Source organism: Adiantum capillus-veneris, chromosome 20, assembly GCF_014529385.1.
Source record: "Adiantum capillus-veneris isolate H3 chromosome 20, ASM1452938v2, whole genome shotgun sequence".
NCBI lineage: Eukaryota > Viridiplantae > Streptophyta > Polypodiopsida > Polypodiales > Pteridaceae > Adiantum > Adiantum capillus-veneris.
In genome coordinates, this window is record NC_140950.1 from 102704498 (window position 1) to 102720608 (window position 16111).

A 16111-nucleotide genomic window follows, 5' to 3' on the forward strand; every position below is an offset into this window, starting at 1 on the left:
GTAACTTTTTTTACCCATGGTAAATATTTTTTACTGCACCATAAGTATTTGGTAGGTAACAGTTCACTGTTACTAGAAGCAGTGATTGGGCATCAACAATGCAGTTACAGGAGGAGAAAAGGGGAAAATCTTATGGTAAAGGTGAGTCAACAGGGATAAAGACTTTTGAGTTGAAAAGAGACATGCTGATTTTTTCAAAGAACACATGTCAAAAGAAGCCATGGTTGAGGATTTTTTGAGAATTTGATATTCAGGAGGACCCAGCAGGCCCCCCCAGATGTGCAGAACCTCTAGTTTCAATAGCCACCTTACCTGCTCTTAAATGCTGGTCAACGCCTTATCGCCATGTGTCACAATCAGAAAAATCAGCATTTACCCTCCCCTCTCACATCACTCTAGAGAATATCTTGATGGTGACATATCAGGTGACCTCAATCTGTTGACCACCCTAAGCAAAAAGTAACCCCAATCAGCGGATTTAAGCATGTTTATCCCTAATCCTAAACCCTCTCAGAAACCTATATAAGGAGGCCTTCTCTCACTCAAAACTAACACTTCACCCACTTCACCAAGCAATGAAGCTATGACGACATTGCTCACAACGAGGAGCTATGGATGGAGCTCTACTCTCTCTCCCTCTCTCTCTCTCCCTCTAGTATGCTACATTACTAGCCCTAAAGCCTAAATAAGGAGTCTTCTCTCATGCTCCATGGCCACCATCCTCGCCATCATTCTCTAAGGTATTGATGTGTTGCTAGTAGGATCATACCTACTTGCTGGGCTGATTGTTTTTGACAAGGGATTATGCCATCCTTGGCTTGCTTCTCTATATCCTTGTTATGTATGATCAGATGCCGTTGTATTGTTAAGCTGATGTCTTGTGTATATATATGCTACATAAGGTCCCTAAGCTTCGTTTCTATGTATTTTGCCATATGTTTTGATGCCATCATAATGCCATAAGTCTCACTTGCCTATGTGCACTATGTGTGAGGTCCCTAAACCTCTTAATTTAGGGTGGTGCCCCCTTTGTTTTGTTCCTTGCTTGTTTGCATGAGGCGTGGTTTGTGGAGTGTGCACGAGTACAGAGGCCACCCGATTGCACTGCTCTTTTTCCCGCTATCAAGAAGCTATACAAATGGAGAATAGAGTTAAGTGGGATCAGGCTACGCAATCAGAATACAATTCGATTGTGGCTAATGAGACATGGGATTTGGTTGAATTACCAAAAGGCAAAAATGCTTTACCTTGCAAGTGGGTATACAAGAATAAGTATACAGCGGAAGATCCGGAGCCTAGATACAAGGCTCGTCTAGTTTCCAAGGGTTTCAAACAGCAAAAAGGTGTGGATTTTGATGAGATTTTCTCTCCAATAGTCAAGATGACTACACTTCGCACTGTGCTTGGCTTGGTTCCTATCCAGGACATGGAACTTGTCCAAATGGATGTGAATACAACATTTCTTCACGGGGATCTAGATGAAGATGTCTACATGAAACAGCCATAGGGATTCGTATGTGAAACCCAAAAACCAATGAGGACAAACTTGGTTTGTAGACTTAAAAAGGCACTCTATGGCCTCAAGCAAGGTTCAAGGCAATGGTATCAAAATTTGACAAATTCATGCAGTCTCAGGGTTACATAAGAAGTCAAGAGGATCACTGCTTATACACAAAAAGGTTGAACGATGGTTCTTTCATCATCTTGATATTGTATGTAGATGATATGCTTATCGCAGGCAAATCGATTGATGAAATCAATCAGTTGAAAAGATTCTAAGCACTCAGTTTTCCATGAAGGATTTGGGAGATGCCAATCACTTTCTTGGTATGCACATCAAGAGAGACAGGCAATGTGGAATTCTTGGATTATCTCAAGAAAAGTACATTCACAAAGTCTTGCATTGTTTTAGTATCCAGGGGGGGATGTCATTGAGTACCCCAATGCAAGCATACTCCAAACTTAGCAAGGAAGACTCTTCCAAGACAGTGGCTGAGAAAGAGGAAATGGCGAAAGTACCATATTCTTCAGCAGTTGGCAGTTTGATGTACGCTATGGTAGCCACAAGACCAGACATTGCACATGCAGTGGGAGTGGTTAGTAGGTACATGGAAAACCCTGGCAAGAAGCATTGGGAAGCAGTGAAGAAAATCCTCAGATATTTGAAAGGTACAGCTAGCAAGTGTTTACGCTTCGAAAACAGTGATGCATCTATTTTGGGTTACACGGATGCGGATTATGCGGGTTGCGTGGATCGTAGAAGATCCATATCTGGCTATGTGTTCATGTTTGCTGGAGCAGCTATCTCTTGGAGATCGTGTCTCGAAGATTGCACGTCTTCATCTACCACTGAGGCAGAATATGTTGTTGCGTCTGATGCCAGCAAGGAAGCCATATGGTTGGCTCGTCTAGTGGGAGATTTGGGCATTCACGATGTTCCAGTACTACATTGTGATAGTCAGAGTGCCATTGCTTTGGCAAAGAATCCAGTGTTTCACTCAAAGTCGAAACACATAGAGGTTAGTTACCATGTCATACGAGATGCATTGGCTGGCAAGCGTATCGAGCTTGTCAAGGTTCACACTGACGACAACCCCGCAGATGCTCTCACAACGAGCCTAGCCTCGGAGCGATTTACACATTGTATAGAACTTATGGGTGTAGGATGAAGCCTCGGCAATGCTTCATCAATTTTGTATAGACTAACTATACTAATGCCACTATTGGCCACCATGACCTTCAAGTGGGAGGTTGCTGGGGTGTAGGCCAGGTGGGAAACCATCCTTGTACACTTGATTTCACCTAATCAATATAGGGATAAAAAAGAGAGAGTGTTGACTTCTTCTCTTTCTTCTCCACTAACCCACATAGTTCGCTGTCTGTATATCACCCCCTTCCGCATTCTCTTCTTCCCCCTCTCTTGCATACACTCCGTACACGCACACGCGCACTCAACAACACACACACACCCTTATCCTCTCCCTCTCTCACGCTCTGTCTCTCTCTCCCGTAATCTCTCTCTCTCTCCCTCTCGGCCTGTACAGGCGCAGCGCAGAGTTTCTCTCTCTCTCTCTCTCTCTCTCTCTCTCTCTCTCTCTCTCTCTCTCTCTCTCTCTCTCTCTCTCTCTCTCTCTACACACGACACACACACACACACACACACACCCCAACCCCCATATTTGCATAGCTACCGCTGGCTGCCAATTACACAGAGCAAAAAAAAAAAAACATATATATAATATATATAGATAAGCCCCCGTTCCCACCGCACGCTTGCGCACACATACAAATACACACACACGCACTCAGGCATGCGCACCCATATACATATATATATACACATCCGCCCACATGCACATACGTACACACACACACACACGCATATACGTACATATATACAAGGAAAAACAAAGGATTTCACGACTACGACGACAACGAAAAAGGAAGACCCAAAGCACGCGCCGCCAACAACAAAAAGAGGAAATGCGCCGAAGGCATGCCGAGACCGACTCGAAAAGAAGTACGCCTGACACCGACGCATCGGCAACACACCATTTGCCGGCAACACGCAACCACGATGCCATTTTCAGTAATTTATGGTTTATTTTCATCATTTCCTCAGTTTTCACCAAGCCGTTGTAAAAACCTCACTTTGTAAATTTCCTATCTCTACTTGATGGTCACAAAGGCCCACCTAGAGTTTCTCATCTTTTAATAAACCTCCTAAAACAAAGTAAGGGTCAACCACACCGAGCCCACCACTTGCTTTGTCTCCCCGATTAAGCTTACCCTAATCACATCGGGATTACTATAATCCAAGCAGCCAATACCTATAAATTGGCACTGAGAGGTCACTATCCGGGGGCAGTTCATGAGAAGTCAGCACTTGGTAGAGTGTAGTGGGAAGAGTTGACACTGTCACCATCACGGGGAGGGGATTTTTGTGTCGGGCTTGCCTTGGAAATTGCACCATGCGAAGGGAGCCACCTCCACCTCTCGACTCCAATGGTCGATGCATACACGCACACACGCTCTTGATAGCAAGATCCACCATCATTGAGTCGTGTTAGAGAACGCACCAAGTAGTTTGCACCATCTTTTCTCCCTACCTCTATACCACCACGGCGTGCCATTTGTAAATACTGTAGAGATAATTCTCCCTCACACCCCCAAGGGTTTTCATCATTTGCAAATATCTCTCTCTATCTCTCTGTCTCTGTGTGTGTGTGTGTGTGTGTGTGTGTGTGTGTGTGTGTAAGTTTGCGGTGTTCATATCATCGTGGTTTGCGTCCTAGCCACTCAAAGCTAGGTGGTTCCCCTTGTTCGCTTTACCGTGATAGGCTCGAGGCGCGGCATTCGGCCCCCGACATTTTAGAGACCTTCGGGGTTTGGGGTTCTCTTTGCTCCCATCATTTGGTGCCCCCACTGAGGAGGGCTTTCAAAGACCCTTCAGTTTACAATACTGGTGACGCCCACCATCAATCATGGACGAATGGCTGAAGGAATTTTCTAACTGGAGGACGGAAGAAGAGGAGACGAAGGAGGCACTAGCCGCCTTCATTGAAGTACTGCTTCCAAGCTGCAGTGTCCTCAGTATTGAAGAGGTAATTCTCCATCTCGTGTTGCTCGTTCTAACCATAAATTGAGAGCATTAGGTGGGAGGTCCGTGAAGTTCCATCACTGTTGTCAACCAAAACACACTCTCAACGAGTTCCAGCAACGAAGGGAGTCAAAAGGCTGAAATCATCTACATCGACATTCATCGTGAAGAAGTCATTCACATCAAGGAATGGAAAAAAACGGTGAGGCTTCTTTTCCTTAAAGAAACTGCAGTCAAAGTTATAGCTCCAAAGTGGCCTAAAGAGGCTGCTCGAGCCAAAGACAAGGAGAAGTTAAGCCAGTCTGGAAACACATGACCCCGAAGGGAGAAGCATCTGGCTAAGCAAGTGCTTCAAGTTTAGAAAGACGGATAGTACCCAGCTTGCCAAAGAGGAAGTCATCCAAAGCTAAGCAGCAGAAGGTTGCCTACCGATTTGCAGGACGCATGCGAGTGCTAGCAATCCACTTCGACAATCCGGAAGAAGAATTGGTAAGAAGATTCCCATGTCCTAGGGAAGAGTGGTTCGGCTAGTGCTCTCACTGTTTTGGAAAGCCAGTGGAGGATCTTCCTCCTCTCCCTGTACAACTTATGCTGAAGAAGCTCTCTACCACGGGTGAAACCCAATGGGACGGGGATGAGTTGCAACTCAATGGAGTAGAATTCATGCAACATGCCGACTACGGAAACTACCTGCAATTTCTATTAGTCAAGAGGCTGGGAGTGGTCAGACACGTCGCCATCACCCCGTACGTGCTGAGCAACGAAGGAAAGGTGGAGCCCGTGAAAGGCGACGACCTCTTGTGGATGTGCCGACTCGTCAACACTGGCACCGTAAGAGTATAAGTAAGTATTCCACCCTCTGTGCATGATGGAAAATAGGTGGACGGCATTCTTGTTCAGATTCCTGCAGCATATGCATGTGAATATCTATGTAGATAGAAAAGTCTTCTACCAACAAAAGATCGTATTCTCCTAGTACCGCCGCACCGAATAGGTACTTGGATTCGACTTTTTGGATGATTCGACATTGCTTGTGTCGTCTCCAACAAAGATGACGATGCTTCATGACTTAGAATTTTTCCTTTACTGATGAAAGTAGAGGCCAAGTCTTGGTATAATGCATTGCCCCATGCTACCAAGAATGTATGGGATGTGTTAAGGGCTGCTTTTGTAAATAGGTTTGGTGGAGGCACAACCTCGGAGAAGCTATGGTAGCTATTGATAGAATTAAAGCAGGGAGGTATGCTGGAGTATGCCACCTACGAGTCCAAATTTGTGGACTTATGGGAGAGATGGGTTGCCTCACTAGAGGAAGGAGAAGGAGCGCCTAATTTCTTAAAGAAGGACCAGTTCATTACTGGTCTATGGTCGCCGCTTAGAGAGAAGGTGAAGGGAAGGTTTCCTGCAACATATGAGTTGGCAGTCAAAGTAGCCCGCCTTAAAGACAAGAAGTTGCGCATGCAAGCAAGAGTAAATAAGTCAAAAGAAACAAGCTCGGCCTGACCAACCCAAGTGATTGCAGCAGCCAATCATAGATTCCAACCGCAGGAGGCATCCGAAGAGCAGCAAGACCTGCTGAGTCGCATCACCACCCAACTAGAGAGTTTATCCGTGCATCTGGTGCAGCAAGGACATGCACCTGGTAGGAATCCAAAACAAGGAAGGCAGAACCAAGAGTACCACTATTACAACCGCGGGGAAGATGGCCATGGAATGTACTACTTCCCACGGCCGAGGAGGCAGAATTTCAATAGAGAGGGGAGACAGAATCAGATCTCTCCGCCAAGAGCAAGACCACCACCACCTAGGCAACCAGGACCGATCCCACCGGTCCAAATCCTTCGACCACCTGTACAACAGCAACCACCACCCCAACCTCTCATTCCGCCACTACCCCCACTACCTGTTGTGAACCAAGCGGTGCGTGTTATAAGCTTGGAGGCTAAAGGGAAGGCAAAGGTAGAAGAATCAGTTCGAGAGAAGTACAAAGGGAAAGCGAAGGTAGAATAAGTGGATGCTATGGGAGTGAAGCGTGCCAAGCACGAGGAAGCATCTCAAACAGAAGAGGAGATGAAATGGAAGACCGAGTCTAGCAAGCAAGCAGCTAAACCGCGACGGAAGATAGACATCGTGGACTTCTCATTAGGTGAGTATGCAAAACCCTATGACTTAGTTCAGGATGTGTTAATGCAGGGCCCGAAGATAACTTGGCTCCAATTACTCCACCTTGCACCAAGGACGAGGAGGCAATGGACAAAAATGGTAAGTCCAAGAAATCAAGGCCCAGGATAGCTGGGGCTATCTCTGGAAGGGATCTCGACGACATCCTAACAACCATGGATGCTCACATCAAGGGGAAACGAATCTAAAATGTATACATAGATGGTGGTGTGCAAATATGCGTCATGAGTGAAAAGATGGTGCACCATCTAGGTCTAGAGGTAGGCCAGCACCCTGCTGAGCCAAGATGGCAAACAATGTAAGAGTGAAATGCGTGGGCATTGTAAATGCGGTAAAAGTGAAAGCATTCAATACAAAAGTGGAGGTAAATACAAAAGTGGAGGTATACATCTTCATCATGCCACAGAAAGGGGAGGGCTACCTCATCATTCTTGGGAGGCCTTGGCTTATGGCTATGGAAGCTAAACAAGACTGGAGCACCGGGATGATTCAGATGAAGGATGCTAAAGGGAAGTCCATATTCTACGACATGAGGACTAGAAAGTAGCGCAACATGATCTTGGAGGCTTCAGAAGATGAATCCACCAGCGACTACTCGTCTACCTCAGGAGAAGAGACGACCACCACTGAGGGAAGTTACAGTAGCATTGAGCTGATGGGGGTCATTCTTAAAGACCCAAACAGATTGACACAATTTCAAACACCCTTGACAAACCAAGAGGGATCATCCGGTATGCAATCCTTGGAGGATGCAGGTAAGTTACAAAAAATGTTCTCAAATGAGTTAACCAATGAAGAAAGGAAGGAGTATGTCTCCATGCTAGGTAGCTTCACTACTTTGTTCATTGCTGGCTATGATAAGGTCACAAGAATTACAGTAGTGCAACACCACATAAAGCTCAAGGAAAGAATTAAACCCGTAGTAAAAAATCTCAGAAGACTTGGAGTAATCCAACAAGAGGCACTGCTTAAAACAGTGAGAAGTTTGCTACAAGCAGGTTTCATCTACCCTGTCGAAGACCCAGAATGGGTCTCCCCAGTAGTAGTCACCCTAAAAAAAATGGTAAGTGGAGAATCTGTGTGGATTATAAGCCTCTCAATGCAGCCACGAAGAGGAATCACTTTCCCCTCCCATTCCAGGATGAAATACTCAATGAGGTGGCACTTTACGAGCGATACACAGTGTGCGATGGCTACTCAGGATACTTCCAAATTAGCATTGCGGAGGAAATTAAGAAGAAGAAGACAACCTTCATCACACCTTGGGGATGTTTTGCCTATAGAGTGATGCCGTTTGGCCTCACTAACGCCCCGGCCACATTTCAACGCTATGTAACTTTTGTTTTCCAACCCTACTTTGGAACATCAATACGGGTTTTCATAGATGATTTTTGCATCCATAGTTCACGAGCCCTTCATTTCAGAAAAGTCTATGATGTCCTAACCAGGCTGCAAACCTTGGGTGGCCAGCTCAATGTGGATAAGTGTCACATTGGTGAAAGAAAAGTCACTCTCCTTGGTCATGTAATTTCAGCAAGAGGGATCGAGACTAGCCCTAGCAAGATTCAAGCCCTGGTATCTTTATCATCACCCACCACCGCTAATAAGCAGCTGGTTTCTTTCCTTCAGAAGGTAAGAAACTTAAGCAGATTCATTCACTTGCTATCTCAAGTGGTCCTTCCCCTACAACAACTCACCCAGAGGGATGTCTTCTCATGGAGTGAAGAGAATGAGCAGCAGTTTGATGAGGTAAAGCAAATCCTAGCAAAGCTTCCCACTATTTCACCTCCTATGTGGGACGAGCCATATTATGTGAACCCATGTGGGAAGTGATACACTTGGAGCCGCGCTAATGCAAAAGGACCCCAAAACTTCTTTCATGCGTCCTATTTACTTCTCTAGTCGGGTCATGACCCCATCAGAAAAGGGATTTACCAAAGTAGAACACATGGTTCTGGCACTAATGTTTGCTACCACAAAGTTCTGCTCATATCTCCTTCCAATGGACGAGGTTTTCCCGTATGTAATGCGACACATGGATGTCTCATCTAGGATCTGAAAGTGGTTGATTAGATTACAAGAGTTTGACCACACCATGCAAGTAGAAAACTCCACCAAGGCTAGTTTGGCAGGAATTCTCACTCATCGCCATTATGAGAAGAAGCTGAAGGTCAACACGGAAGCAAAGGAAGAAACACCAATGGTAGAGAGTCCTAGGCTAGAAATATCTCACTCTCTTTTCTTTGATGGAGCATACAAGAGAACAATGGATCAGTCTCTGCAAAAGTAGGCATAGTCATTTTCAATGAACAGCAAGAAAGAGTATTCTCCATCGGGCAGTTATTATACTCCCACTCCAACAATGAAGCAGAATATGCAGCCCTAATTCTTGGGTTGGAACAATGTATTTCACAAGAAATTCAGTGCCTAAATGTGTTTGGCGATGCTTTGATTTTGATGAGGCAGATAAATGGCACTTGGGATTGTAAGAATCGGGTTTTACTTGGTCAACTCCGCCAAGTTAAGGACCTTCTAAATAAGTTTGAAGTAGTGAAACTATTTCATGTCCCCAGAGCAAAAAATCAGGAGGCAGATGCTCTAGCTACAGAAAGAATACAAGAAATTCCTCTAGGAGCAATCAAACTGAGGCTACCCCTCGTTCAAGGTAGTGATGCTATGCCGGATGTTGTTAGTTTTTTAGATACAGGAGAATGTCCAGCAGGATACACCAAAGGCCAGAAGCAGTGGCTGGTAAGGAAGGCTACTAGGTACTGCCTTGTAAACGAACACTTGTATTGTAAGGGCAAAGATCAAATTCTCAGGCGGGTGCCAACCTCCAGTGAGATCACAGAGGTAATTTCAAGTTGCCATGATGGCATCTACGGCGGTCATTTTGCTCTAGACATCACCAGTAGGAAGATTCTACAAGTGGGATACTCTTCGTCTAGCTTGAACAGGAATGTACACCATTGGTGTAAAACATGTAAGGCTTGTCAAGTGGCCAATGATCGCACCTTAACCTACGAGCCACAAACTCCTATCGTCTCATATGGTCCATTTGAGAAATAGGGAATAGATGAAATCGCTCCTTTACCAAAGTCCCAATCAGGTAAACTGTACATCATAGTGGGTGTAGACTACATGACTCGATGGGCAGAAGCAACAACCACCATCGACATTACATCCCAAGAGGTAGCAAAGTTCATTTCTGAGGATATCTGTTTCCGTTTTGGCACTCCTCTTGAGATAATATCAGATAGAGGACCAAGATTCAGAGGTGACTTGGTGGGAGAACTGATGAAGAAGTTAGGCATCACACGCCAACATTCCACACCATACTATCCACAAGGCAATGGTGTGATAGAGAAGGTAAACCGAATGATTTGAAAAACCATCACAAAGTAGGTGAACAATCACACAGGGGACTGGGATAAACATCTCATGGAAGCTCTTTGGGCCTACAGAACAACGTTCTGAACATCACTAGATTTCACCCCTTTCCATCTAGTTTATGGGAAGTTGGCAATTCTACCCATTGAGGTACAGATAGCCAGCTTACGAGTTTTGGCTACCCAGATACATCGTCCTATTGTAAATCTCTCGAACCACATCTTGGATTTGGAGAGACTCCAAATCCAAGATAGCCAGCTTACGAGTTTTGGCTAGCCAGATACATCGTCCTATTGTAAATCTCTCGAACCACATCTTGGATTTGGAGAGACTCCAACTAGATAGAGAAGAAGCAATCAATCACTATGCAGCGCAGGCAGAACGACGCCGGCTCACTTTCAATCAAGGGATTAAAGAAAAGGAACTGGAAAAAGGTATGTTAGTGTTGAGATACGACAACAGATTTGACACCAGGAAGGACAAGAAGTTTCAACCCAGATGGGAAGGGCCATTCAACATCAAGAAACACTATGACAATGGTAGCTATAAGTTGATGGAAGCAGATGGGAGAATTCACAAGACTAGGGTCAATGGATGGAGACTGAAAAGGTATTTTCTTAGGTTTGATCCAGAATTCATGCTAGACATTCCAGAAGAGGGAGAACCCTTTAACTCCATAGCTGAAGATGCAGAGGAAGGGCTAGAAGCATGGGAGAGGGATAATGATGGTCGATTTTTGAAAATAAAAGGAAAAAAGAAAAAATTATTTTTCCTCTACTGGAGCCTTGGCGGCACTGTTGGAAGGCTCGAAAACGCCCAGTAAACCTCACGACACCTATACGGGCATGGCACAACCCCCCTCCCCCCCCCCCTTTGATTGGCCGGCCTTATCACCCTCAGGCCCCCGCTTCTCTATACCCCAACCTAGCCGAACGCCCTCGATTTCAGATACCCCTTCTCTCTTCCCCCGATGGGCATCGGATGAAATATTTCCCCTCCGCCCCCTCTCTCTCATTTTCCCTACATACCTCTCTCTAATATCTTCTCTCTCACCCACAACCCCCCCCTACTGGCCACCCTCGTCTAAGAGCGGCCTCAAACACTCACCCCGACCCCTCTCTCATTTTCCCTCTCGCGCTCCCTCTCTGTCGAGCCGCATTTGAACTCCCCGCGCTCTCCCGTATTCTTATCGTCACACCCACACCTCTCACACTCTTCCCCTTGCCCTCCATTCCCCCCACTTGGCCCGCTTATATTCTCCCCCCCCCTCTCTACCCCACCCGCTCGCCTCACCCTCCCCTCGGCCTCATCCCCCCCCCCCTTTGGCCTGCTATCGCCACCTTCTATCCCCCCCCACACCATTGACTTCTTCCCCTCCTCTCATCCTTGAGACACCATGCAAGACAGAGAATAGGACACCCCCCCCCCCCCCCCCCCCCCCCCCTGGTGGGCACCCTCCAAAGAGCTCCCCTCTCTCTCCTATCCACTCTACCTCGTCCCCTTATCTCTCTCTCTCTCTCTCTCTCTCTCTCTCTCTCTCTCATTATTCTTCTCAAACCAAAGGCGCAACGCAAGGAGCGGGAGCCCACTCTCTCTTCATCACACACCACACACCCACACCACACACACACACACACACACACACACACACACCCTCATCCTCTCCCTCAATCACCACCCCAATCCCCTCTCCCTCTCTCGCGCTCTGTTTCGCCTCCACCCTGCCCGCAATCTCTGTCTCTCTCCCTCGCGGCCTGTACAGGCGCATCACATAGTTTTTTTTTCTCTCTCTCTCTATACACACACCATAGACACACACACACCCCACGCACACACACACGTACACACAACCCCCCCCCCCACCCCCATCTTTGCGTAGCTACCGCTGGCCACCAACACAGAGAAAAAAATTAAAATAAAAACATATATAATATATATATAGATAAGCCCTGGTTCCCACCGCACGCTTATGCACACATACAAATACACACACACGCACTCACGCATGCGCACCCATATACATATATATATATATATATATATATGTATACACATCCGCCCACATGCACATACGTACACATACACGCATATATGCACATAAATACAAGGAAAAACGAAGGATTTCATGAATACGACAACAACAAAAAAGGAGGAGGACCCGAAGCACGCGCCACCAACAACAAAAAGAGGAAATGCGTTGAAGGCATGCCCCGGCCGACCCGAAAAGAAGTACGCTCGACACCGACGCATCGACAACACGCCATTCGCTGGAAACATGCAGCCACGAGGCCATCTTTAGTAATTTTTAGGTTATTTTTATCATTTCTTCAGTTTTTACTGAGGCGGTCCGGGGTGGGCAACAAGAAGAGTGGCCTCTAGACACCCTTCAAGGCTCCCGTGCTGCTCAATGGGGCTGGGGCACAACACAACACAAACCAAAACAACAAACCCACAGCCAAATCCCAACTACACAAGGGGCACCACCTAGTTTAAGAGCGAACTAGGACGCAAAAGAGGAGAATCGTTAGAGCAACCCACAAACAAGCAAGGAATTTACACTAACCCTAACACCAATGGAATACTCTCACACATTAAAACACGAGAGAGAGAGAGAGAGAGAGAGAGAGAGAGAGAGAGAGAGAGAGAGAGAGAGAGAGAGAGAGAGAGAGAGAGAGAGTGCTCGGGCTGCTTTGAAACGTATCGGCAATGATCAAGCATGCAGTATAGATTGTTCACTTCCCCATGTCTAGCCTATTGGAAGGCCATTATTGCAAGGGACAATGCACCTGAAGAGATAGCATTTCAACTACATGTTTTTAAATTTGAATTTCCCTCCAAAGTTCAAATTTCCCTCCAAAAGTCAAATATTGGCCAATTTGAATTTAAAACCAAGAAACCCCTATCTCCTTCTCTCTTCCCCCCAAAGGAGCCTATATTGTCACTCTCCCTCTGTGTCTCCCTCTCCTTCTTCCTCTCGATATTCTAGAATGGACGAGTGGTCAATCTAGTGTGCGCATGCTATTGGACATATGCAGTGTAGATTGTTTACTTCTCTATGTCTAGCCTATTGGAAGGCCATTATTGCAAGAAACAATGCACCCCAAGAGAAGATAGCACTCAGCCTACATGTATTTAAATTCAAATTTCCCGCCAAAATTTAAATATTGGCCAATTTGAATTTAAACAAAGAAGCATCTATCTCATTCTCACTTCCCCCCAAAGAAGGCCATATTGTCACTCTCCCTCTGTGTCTCCCACTACATATCCTAGAATGGACGAGTGGTCAATGTTACCATGTACATGTGGTAGTGATGTGTGTGAACACACTAGGACCGCTGGGGCTTTTTGACCACTCGTCCATTCTAGAATATGTAGTGGGAGAGTGACAATATGTAGAATTTCTGTTAGTGCCGTTTTCTGCATAACAGGTGCCTTATAGTCTTCGACGGTTTGTGCGATATAGCACAGGTTGTTCCCGCTCCATTTCTCCTATTTTTGGGCAGTTTTCACATCAGGTGCAGCATTTACCATGGCTACAAACAACAACACAGATGTGTTCAAGATGTTTGCTGCTGAGAACAGGTTGGATGGGGACAACTACCCTATGTGGGCTTATATGATGCAACATGTTCTTGTGTCAAAGGGTGTCTGGAACATTGTGCAGGGCATTGATGTATGTCCTGGTTCTGAGGATGTAGGCGATGTTGACGATGTTGCAGGTCTTCCTGCAAGGATTGCAACTGTTAGAGTTGTTTTGCCTACAACAGAACAAGCTCGTTGGGATGTTAAGGATGCACAGGCTCATGCATTGATTGCGTTGTCTGTGAAGCGCACCATTGTTCCTCACATCTATTCAGAAAAATCTGCAAAACAGGATTCGGATATTCTAGCAGGTCTTTATGAAATCCGCAATGAGGCTAAAATTGCTTTGCTGCGTAAAGAGCTGGAGTCGAAGATTATGCATGAGGAAGATGATATGGACACTTTCCTTGCTAGTGTAAAGGATATCAATGAGCAGCTTATTTCTGTAGGTGAAGTCATTTCAGACAGTTCCCTTCTGCAGACTGTTCTTGATGCCTTACCAGATTCCTACTAGACTTTTGCTAGTACTTGGATACTGATGACCCAAGGAAATCTTGAAGTTGTCAAGTTTGATGCATTATGCACACTGCTGTTGCAAGAGTCACTTTCTAGAAAAAACAGGACTAGGCAGCGTGCAATTGAACAGGCTTTTATTGCTTCTCAAAGAAAGGGTGGTAACAGTAATGCACCCACTTCTTATGGTTCTGCTGCGAATGCCAAAAATTCTATTCCTAATGCTTCTGCTGGCAGTACTTCGTTTGGCAATTCTGGTGATAAGGGCAAAAAGAAGATGCGTTGCCATTATTGTAAAGCCAATGATCACTTGATCAAGTCGTGTCCTAAGTTGAAGGCCAAAGAGGCTAAGAAGAAAGAGGGTGGTTCCACTGCAAATGTTGCTTCCACTACAAATGCAGCCATTGTTGAGTCTTCTGTGAAAGGAGACTGTGTTGCTGATGTTGATGTAGAATGGGCTTTAAGCATAGAGTGCACTTACAATCCTGTTGTCCATGATGCATGCTTGTCAGTTGCTGTAGATTCACATGTGTGGTATTTCGCCAGTGGTGCTACAAAGCACATTACCTCACATCGTGAATTGTTTACCTCTCTCGAGTCTGTCCCTCATGGGAATTCAGTCACTTGTGCCAACAACGCCTCTTATGCAGTTCAGGCAGTTGGAAAGATTGTGCTTACTGCTGCTAATGGCAGTTCTTTCACACTTGTTGATGCACTTTATGTACCTGGGATCAAGAAGAATCTCTTGTCTATATCCGCACTTGCTGAACTTGGACTTGTAGTCAAATTTGTGGATGACAGATGTACAGTTCATGATCTCAGTTTTGGTGATGAAATTGTTGCATCTGGCCTTTTGTACCGTGGGATGTATAAGATCACTTTGTATGACAAGTGTCGATAAAATTTTGCAAATGCTGTTGCAGATTCAAGGGCTATTTTAGATGTAGAACTTTGGCATGCACATTTTGGTCATCTGAAAGCTGTATTTTGGGTAAGATGCAGCGTTCTAAATTTCCAAAGGATGGTTCAGTCCGGGGCACATGCAGGTTGTAGCTTGTGCATAGTGATGTTTGTGGGCCCATGAAAACTCCGTCCTTGGGCAATTACTTGTACTTCGTGACTTTCATGGATGATTACTCCAGGCATGCATGGGTATTTCCGCTTAAAGCGAAGTCCGAAGTCTTTATGTTCTTCAAACAATTTCTGGCTATGGCTGAAAATGTCTCGAAATGTATTATGGGCACCCTCCGTTCAGATCGAGGGGGGGAGTATATGTCTCATGAATTTAATGCATTTCTGGCTAGTCGTGGGATAAAATACCAATGTACAGTGCCTCATACACCTCAACAAAATGGTGTTGCTGAGAGGAAAAACAGGTCACTGACGGAAATGGCACGATGTATGGTCAAAAGTCAAGCTTTACCACATTCTTTTTGGCTTGAGGCCATCATGTGTGCCACTTATGTACTTAACAGGTGTCCTACGAAAGCTTTGCAGTCTATCACTCCATATGAATCATGGCATGATAGAAAGCCTTCTATTGAGCACATGCGTGTTTTTGGCTATTTGGCATATGCTTTGGTGCCACAAATGCAGCGCAGAAAATTGGATGATAAGGCTGTCAAATGCATTTTTGTTGGTTATAGTGCTAAAATCAAAGGTTACAGGTTGTATCATCCGCAAACAGAACGTATTCTGGATTCTCGGGATGTAGTGTTTGTGGAAGATTCTGTTCAGCCCTTGCTGTCATGTACTAGAGACAGTAATGTAAGCTCACAGGACATTTATGACACTTTGTTGCCTCTTTTCAGTGGTGGAAATACGAATGTATGTTCCAATGAGGCA